Below are 9,429 nucleotides of genomic sequence, written 5' to 3'. Positions count from 1 at the left end.
CCTGTCAAGCCTCCTGGGGCTCCGCGCCCCTCCTGGGGCTCCGCGCCTTGTCTGGTTAGTTACCCCTTGATGAACACCTGGAGGTGTTCATTAAAGGGGGGGCTTATGTCATGGTTCCACTATCATGTCATGTTTTATTCTTGTCTCAAGTGGAGCCATGGCATTGCCTGATGGTTTTATGTGGGGAGAGATGTTTTTGGTCGTTATGGTCTTCCATACTTTCCTCGAGTCGCGTCATCGTTTCCTACCCTCCTGTTTCATAGTTATTGTTAATTACCTATCCTATAAAGAGTCCTCTTGTTTCTTTGTCTCGTTGCTCGCTCATTGTTTGATGTACGCTACTGTAAGCTGTCGTGTTGTAGCTGTACCCATACCTGTTGGTCTTTGTAAGCTGTTGTATATTCTACCTTGTACCCGTCAAAGCTCCTGTCCAGTCTTAGTAAGTGTTAGTTTAGTTTTGTATCAAGTGTTTGTGTTCTTAGTTTAGTAAGTCAGTGTTCTTGTCTTTATTTATTTATAGTACCCTGTCTTGTTTTCCCCCTCGTGGGTTTTGTTTTGCCTTTTTGTACAGTCTTGTTTATTGCTATTAAAATACCCTTGTTAACCCCTTCATCCATCTGTCTGCCTGCGTTTGGGTTCTACCTCCTTGTCTAACCGTGACAACTATTCAATGGATGGGTTAAAAGCAGAGGTCACTTTTGTGACCCATACCCGACAAATAGGACACTTTAACTTTGTCACTTTCGCTTTATCGACTGGTGTCAAAGCCGCAAACCCCCCACTCCGATATGAAAACAAAGGAGCGCTTGAACAAGACGCTCTACTCTTTAAATACAGAGATAACGATAACAGCAACACAACTGATTAAAACAAAAGCCACATTTGGAGCTGGAGAGAGGTCTTACACTTAAATATGACATGCCACATGGATAAATAGGCCTACACCTATTTTTTACGCGAATTTCATGCACCGCTTTAGTTCCTTTGAAGGTACTTCACGAATGGAAAAGCCATTCCGGATAAAGAAACATTTTGACAATTTGCTAATTTTGGCAAGTGTATTTTAAACGGCCACATTATGACATACAATCGTGCTGCCCTCTCCATAAACAATAACGCAAATCAACCAATTATAATTGAGGACTGGAAGTAGCTGGTTTTTAAATATTTACACTCCAGTTATAGTTTACATTCCAATTTCAATGTCCAAATATTTTATTAAAAGTCTTTGTTCTGTAAAAGGGTGTACTTGCTATATAATATCATTACTTAATCAGTGGCATAAAATATTTATAAAATGACTATAGTATCGACTATCTCAATTATTTCTGAAAACTTGCAATTTGTCAACTGGTTGATATCCTCAGGACAACATTCTGTTGACCTAAGGACGACATTTTTATAAATATAACCTAAATCCAAACCAAACACTTACCATAACTTCAGATGGGAATCGATAAGTGAAAAACAATGATCTAGAAACACCTTATCCTGGTTGGAAGATTAAACTTAAAATAAACTGTGAACCTATTTCTAAAATCTGATTGGTTGATTTAATGTCGTTCTAAGGATATCAACAACTTGGTAAAAACAGGAGAGCATTTACGACACCCCTTCTCCAAACTTGTAATATCCCTATCTCATCTGGAGAGGGTTTGGGCCACATCCCCCCCATTGAGCAGTGCGGCAAATCCTTTCCCATCATATCCACTCTCATCAGTTAGAGTAATTGACGACTCCAGCTGGACGCCACTTAGTCTGAGTGGTTGCATTTAATTCCATTATACCCAGAACTTTCTCTTTCCTTATTGCAACACCATTAGGTAATGGACCACTTACTCCATCGCCATCATTTATTTTCCAGAATACTTTCCAACATTTCCATCAGCCTGTCTAAGAAAACTGTGTCTAAATCTTTCCAATGTCAGCCACACTAGAAATCCTGTCCTTTATTTCTAATTTTAATTAGAAATACTAATTTGGAATATACCTTATGAAGTATCAAGACCCAAATAGTTTTGCAATGCTGTGTCATGTTCATGATTAAAATCTACAAAATAGACCAAAATTCCTTAATACACAGATCTAAACGAAACATGTTGTATTAGTGAACTGTATTATACTGCTCACTACAATATTTGTAGTATTAACTGTACTAATTGGATAAAATACTGTAGTATACTTTAATATTTACTGTTGTAAGATTTAAAAAAACTACTGTCTAGTAATTTTTAATTACTAAAGACAATTTTTGTGAACATTGGAACTAATTCAATCAACAAATTGCATTTATAGCAATGCTTATTGAGCTTATCAATCGACAACACGGCGTCAGTTGCATGCTGGGGTGGCGCCGCCATCTTCTGGAGATTGTTAACCAGCAATTTTTATGTTTTACTACGGCTCTCACCTTGCTTTTGCGTACAGTGGTGTGAAGAGAATTAGGCCAGTAAAAAAAAGTGGATAAATCAAGGCCGAAAGATACCCGACATGCAACACGCCATTCTCTATTAAGGAAAATGTTATGCTTACTTTAAATATGAGGTGGTTTAGGTAAGTGAATCCTTCAACCAGCTAGCTCAAAGCAGCTGATTCAATCAAGAACGAAGCAAGTGTCTTCACTGAATCTTTAAGTAGTCCGAGTCATTCAAAACACGGATTCATTTAGTAGAGAAACACTGCAAAAAGACAGATGAAAGTGTTCAAACGTTAATGTGCATATGCAACATTAGTAATGCTCTACAACTAAAAAGAACAAAGAGGCATCCTTGAAATTTCGAAGCTTTAGCATCTCAATGGTATCACCGGTACACAGTGCAACCCTATTTTGGAATACAATATTACTCACATATTAGTGACAAGACATTAATCTCTCTTAATCAATTGAGTACTTTGCCTAAACTGTTTTATCACCAAATTAGCCAAAAGTAGGCATTTTAGAGCGTCTTTCCTTTACAGATAATTGCAGAAAACTATCAAATGAAACAAAATACAGTCATAAGAATTTCTGTATGCTACAGGAAATACTAGTTGCACACAGTTTAGTTCTTTTTATACTAATTATCTATGTCTCCAGATGGGAAGACTAAATGACATGTCAAGAAGGAGTGATCTGAAATATAGCCTTTCATGTGGGGACGGCCACAATTTACATACCCCTCCTACTGCACATTTATTGCAGGGAGTTTAACTCAGTTGGTCTGTTTAACCGCAGCTCCATGCACTACTAGTAACTTCCGGGAACTATTGAGTGCCTCCATGAAACACCATTGCTGTGAAAAATCTTTTCCATTGAAGTCAACGGATTGATGCGACTCTCTCTCAATGGGTCTGATAAGGCACACTGACAGCAGTTTGAGCGCTGCAGCCTGGAGAATTGTAGGTGGGAGGAGTTAATGTCTACTGTGTATTACTAATGTTTACTACTTAATACTGCCATTTTGGTTGGAACTGCACCCAAGTTTTTCACCTACTGAGTGACAATAAAGGGATTTGATTTGATTAATGCCACAAACTGAAAGTGAAACAAACCAACATCCATCCATCCATCCATCCATTTTCTACCTCTTATCCGAACTACCTCGGGTCACGGGGAGCCTGCGCCTATCTCAGGAGTCATCGGGCATCAAGGCAGGATACACCCTGGATGGAGTGCAAACCCATCGCAGGGCACACACACTCACTAACACCCTAAGGACAATTTTTCCAGAGATGCCAATCAACCTACCATGCATGTCTTTGGACCAGGGGAGGAAACCGGAGTACCCGGAGGAAACCCCCGAGGCACGGGGAGAACATGCAAACTCCACACACACAAGTCGGAAGCGGGAATCGAACCCCCAACGCTGGAGGTGTGAGGCGAATGTGCTAACCACTAAGCCACCGTGCCCCCCACAAACCAACATAAATAATAATAATAAAAAAAGAGGGTACATAAACATCAGATTAACAAATGTATACTACACATCCGTTACATTTTCATGAGATGTTTTAATGCACAAAACTTTGGACTTTATCTTTTTTGAGAATGGCAGGATTCAGAGACAGTAATAAAAACACGATTCAAAATTACATTTTCATTGTAGTTTAAAGTTTTGTTGTATCACAACAAGAAAACGAAACGAATAGTTTGTTTATGAGAATATAAAGTTTTAGTCCACCGGAAGTTCAATGCAACTTGAAGTTACAGCCAGCATGGCAGGATAAAAGTTTTAACAAATAAACACTCAGCAACGCAAATGTCTTTACATTGATATAAAAACAATAACCATGCCTATTCTTGAATTTTAATTTTAGAAACTACAATTTTACAGTTTCTAGATAAAAAAAAAACTTTATATTTCACATATTCCAAGATTATCGTCCACCGCTGTCTCTGTTGGGATACGACAGTTTTCTTTGCATGTTTGGATTATTTGGGATGTTAATGACATCTGGTAAAAATTTCATGTCAACAGCACCTTGAGAAACATTATGTCACCGATCCTTCAGACCGTGGTTTGCAGACGTGGATGCACACACAAATGGGTGAAAACAAAGGTCAAAACAAAATCTTTCTTGAACACAACTAGCGCAGAATACATCAATAACTTAACAAAATACATTAAGAATGTGCCCCCCAGGGTTGTGTGCTCTCCCCACTGCTCTTCTCCATGTACACCAACAACTTCACCTCTACTAACCCCTCTGTCAAGCTCCTGAAGTTCGCAGACAACACTACAGTTATTGGCCTCATCCAGGACGGTGACAAGCTTGCTAACAGAAGTGAGGTTGAGCAGCTGGCTGTCTGGTGCAGTCATTACAACCTGGAGCTAAACTCCTTAAATACAGTGGAGATGATAGTGGACATTAGGAGAAACCCCCGGCACTTCCCGACTACCCATCATGAACAGTACTGTGGCCGCAGTTGAGTCATTAAGGTTCCTGGGCACCACCATCTCACAGGATCTAAAATTCAACGTTCACATTGACTCTATTGTCAAGAACTCCTATTAGAGGCTGTTCTTCTTTCGCCAGCTGAGGAAGTTCAACCTGCCACAGAAGTTGCTCTCACAGTTCTAACTCAGCTGTCATTGAATCCGTCCTCTGTACTTCCATTATTGTCTGGTTCGGCTCAGTTGCAAAAACTGACCTCCGAAGACTACAACTGTCACGGATCGGCAAGGTTGAACCCAATTGCAGGCAGATAGGATAAGGCAGATGAAGGGGTTAACAGATTTATTAAACAGTAACAAGACTATAAAACACAAAGCAAAACCCACGCGGGGGAAAACAGGACCGAAATATATAAACTTTAACAGGAAACACTGACTAACTAAGACTACAAAACAAATACTGGAAACAAACACTTGACTAAACTTACTAAACACGGGAGACAGGAACAAGGCAAGACGAGGGCATGAAACATACAAGAACTTCCACAGCTTACAGGCAAGGTAAGACCAAAGGTAAACATCAGGTATAACAACCAATGAACGCGCACCAGACAAAGAAACATGAGGACTCTTTATAGGGAGGGTAATTAACACAAACTAGGGAACAGGAGGGTAGGAAACGATGACGCGACTCGGGGAGAGTATGGAATGCCATAAGTGTCAAGACCATTATGGAAGGCCATAAGTGTCAAAACCATCTCTCCCCACAAGAAACAGAGGATTCTGTATGATTCCACCTCTAAACCAAGAAATACCTGACAAGGAGAGGTGGAACCATGACAGAACCCCCGCCTTAAGGAGCAGCACCCTGATGCTCCTCAAAGGCACGAACAAGACAAGGCAGACTGGGACAAAGACAAGACCAAACAAAACATGGAGAACAAGACTAGGGGCAGACAGGCAAGAACAATCAGGGGATTAGGGTGACTCAATAAAAATAACAAACAAGAGAGGGGGGGTGGGGGCAAACAAGAAAACACAGGGGACTGTCCAGAAGGGGTAGGGCTGGGTGGGGAAGTTCCAGCCCTTGGGGACGCGCCAGGGCGCGGAGCCCCAGGGGGCTTGACAGGGGTAGTCCTGGGGGGAACTGTTCTTGTCCCCTGCAGGACTGCTGGGCTGGACCATGGCGGCTGGGCAGCCGGACTTGACGGCGGCGGCTGGGCAGCCGGACTTGACGGCGGCGGCTGGGCAGCCGGACTTGACGGCGGCGGCTCCTGGACCGGGCTTGTTTCCGGCTCCTGGACCGGGCTTGGTTCCGGCTCCTGGACCGGGCTTGGTTCCGGCTCCTGGACCGCCCCCCCAAACAATATTTGGGGTTTGACACCACCGGACTCGGGACCACAGGACTCGGGACCACAGGACTCGGGACCACAGGACTCGGGACCACAGGACTCGAAGGTACTCCCTTCCTTGGCTTCTTCTTCCGGGACCGGCCCACGGGGAGTGGGACCGACGGCAGAGAGACGGCGGCAGACACGGTAGGTTCCGTGCTGGAAGAGTCGGACGGGGAGTCCCACGACTCCCTCCGTTGGCGCCGTCCACGGAGACCGGTGGGTGGTGGAGAGGACACAGACTGTGGGGAGAGACCTATGACCCCGACTTGCAGGGCCTGGTCCTCTGAAATCACGGCCAGCCTCGCTGAAGACTTTGCCATGGACAATTCCCTGGACTCCTCGCGATCCATCGCAATCTGGAGCTGATCTACGAAGCCCAGGGACCTCAACCTGCGCATCTCCGCGGGCTCAAAAGGTTCGTCGAGGCAGCTGTTAAAAATGACTTTTAACTCTGCCTCGGCGAAGCCCGAGTGACGCGCAGTGGAGAGGAAGTCCATGGCGAAGAGCTTCACCGGGGTGCCCCTCTGGCTAAAGCCAAACAGGGTGTGAACTTGGCGGCTCCGAAACGCCTCCTCAGAGTCGTCCCGGCTACCTGCTGGGTTCTTTGATGGCGCGTTCATTATGTAACGGATCGGCAAGGTTGAACCCAATTGCAGGCAGATAGGACAAGGCAGATGAAGGGGTTAACAGATTTATTAAACAATAACAAGACTATAAAACACAAAGCAAAACCCACGCGGGGGAAAACAGGACCGAAATATATAAACTTTAACAGGAAACACTGACTAACTAAGACTACAAAACAAATACTGGAAACAAACACTTGACTAAACTTACTAAACACGGGAGACAGGAACAAGGCAAGACGAGGGCATGAAACATACAAGAACTTCCACAGCTTACAGGCAAGGTAAGACCAAAGGTAAACATCAGGTATAACAACCAATGAACGTGCACCAGACAAAGAAACATGAGGACTCTTTATAGGGAGGGTAATTAACACAAACTAGGGAACAGGAGGGTAGGAAACGATGACGCGACTCGGGGAGAGTATGGAAGGCCATAAGTGTCAAGACCATTATGGAAGGCCATAAGTGTCAAAACCATCTCTCCCCACAAGAAACAGAGGATTCTGTATGATTCCACCTCTAAACCAAGAAATACCTGACAAGGAGAGGTGGAACCATGACAACAACAGATAGTCAGGACTGCCAATCGAATCACTGGCACAGCCCTTCCAAATCTACAAGAGCTGTACTCATCCAGAGTGAGTAAAAGAACTCGAAAAATCGCTGTGGACCCATAACATTTTCTCTTTGAACTGCTGCCATCTGGTCGGGGCTACGGAGCACTGAGAACCAACACAGCCAGACATAGGAAAAATGTCTTCCCTCAGGGCATTTACCTCATGAACAGTTGAATGTTGTACAATGCAATAAAAAATGTGCAATACACAACTATAAATACTCTTATTTATTATACATATGTTGTTGATATAATATTCAGCTATCCACATTCCCCTGCATAACTTGTATATAACACAGTATTTTATGTATATAGCACATCTGTACATACTGTCTATTGTCCTTTTAGTCTAATATTGTCCCTTTTGACAAAGGTGTTATGTCTCTCAATTTTTACAATTTGTTACCTGTGACTTGTCACTTTCTTTTTTAACCTGTATGTGCACTGGAAGCTTCTGTCACTAAGATGAAGTCCTTGTGTGTCCAAGCACAATTGGCAATAAAGCTCTTTCTGATTATAAATCTGAAACATCTAAATGTGCTGTTTAGTGGTACTGTTTAATGACAATCGACTAAACTACGTCGTCCTCTTCATCGGCTCTGTAAGAGATAGAAATTGAAACATGAGAAAAAAATGATGCTGAGTTAATTGGAAAGCTGAGGTAATGTATCCGCCTAGACTTTCAAAAAGCATCTATAGTTCTATGGCCAGTCTATGGCCAGTTTTCTATAAAGGCCAGTCATTAATTGAAAAATCAAACAAGGTAGCGAATTTGTTTGCATATGCCAAATAAATTTGTGCATAAAACACTTTTCAGTGTCCAAATACTAATTGGAGACAACTTATTATGAAAATAATAAATAAGCAGCATAAATGTCATAACAATGAAGCAGACTGAAAATGTACCAGTGACATCAAACATGGAGCTGATCTACAAACACATGACTGACACACAGACATTCATAATCATACAGTATAAACACAGCCGACTACAGATAATCCAACCTTTGAGCTATGAACCATGGATCTTTCAACAACATTTTGAGTTTGTTGCAATCCATGTCACAGAAAATGAAGATGTGAAGCAGAAGCACAAAACAACAATGATATCTCCTTCATCTTTGCAAGGAAATTTTGATTTTGTCTCTACGATTTTTTTCTCGCTGAATTTTTTTACAGGCAGACAGAAATACACAGTGCACACAGCGATTATAAACTCTCACCGAACTGTTTACTCTACGTGCTCAAAATGTCGTCACAGCATAAAGCACCTCTTCATGAACTGTTTTACTAATAATCTCAGTTTTCACAATACAAAATGATTTGTTATCTCAGATGGTTTGAAAAAAAGAGATTTGTTGTAGGTAATACTTGCCTTCAGTTGTACACTTTTTTCTGTGTAAGTACAGAGTCACCGCAACAACTACTGCTATCACAATAAGAATCGCCATAACAACAGCGATTACTACTGGAAAATCTCTTTTTTCTGCAATGAACAACAAAAACAATAAATTAGTCCTTCAGCGTTTGACTATTACCGATTCAGTACATCTGTATGATCTTCATTATCCTTCATTTAATGGGATGATATGACTGGTTTAAAACAAATATTATTGTTTGTTATAGATGTAATGCAAGGTGTGTACATGATTTAAATTTAAAACGCTGTATTTTACACATACTGTGATTGTTTGTGTCTCCTCTTTGCTCCGCCTCTCTGAAAGGTGCTCATTGAAAGGTGCTGATTTTTTACAAAGCTCATCGCTTTGAAAAGCGAGGTGTGCTATGATTGGCCAGTTAACCAGTGCATAGTGATTGGCCGAATACTACAAGCATGTGACGGAAATGTAACGGCTCTTAACATATTTGGAATATCAGGTTCCAAAGCAATTGTACTGAATGGTACGCACACCTTA

The sequence above is a fragment of the Triplophysa dalaica genome, chromosome 10, assembly GCF_015846415.1.
Source record: "Triplophysa dalaica isolate WHDGS20190420 chromosome 10, ASM1584641v1, whole genome shotgun sequence".
Classification (NCBI taxonomy): domain Eukaryota; kingdom Metazoa; phylum Chordata; class Actinopteri; order Cypriniformes; family Nemacheilidae; genus Triplophysa; species Triplophysa dalaica.
This window is presented reverse-complemented; position numbering follows the sequence as displayed.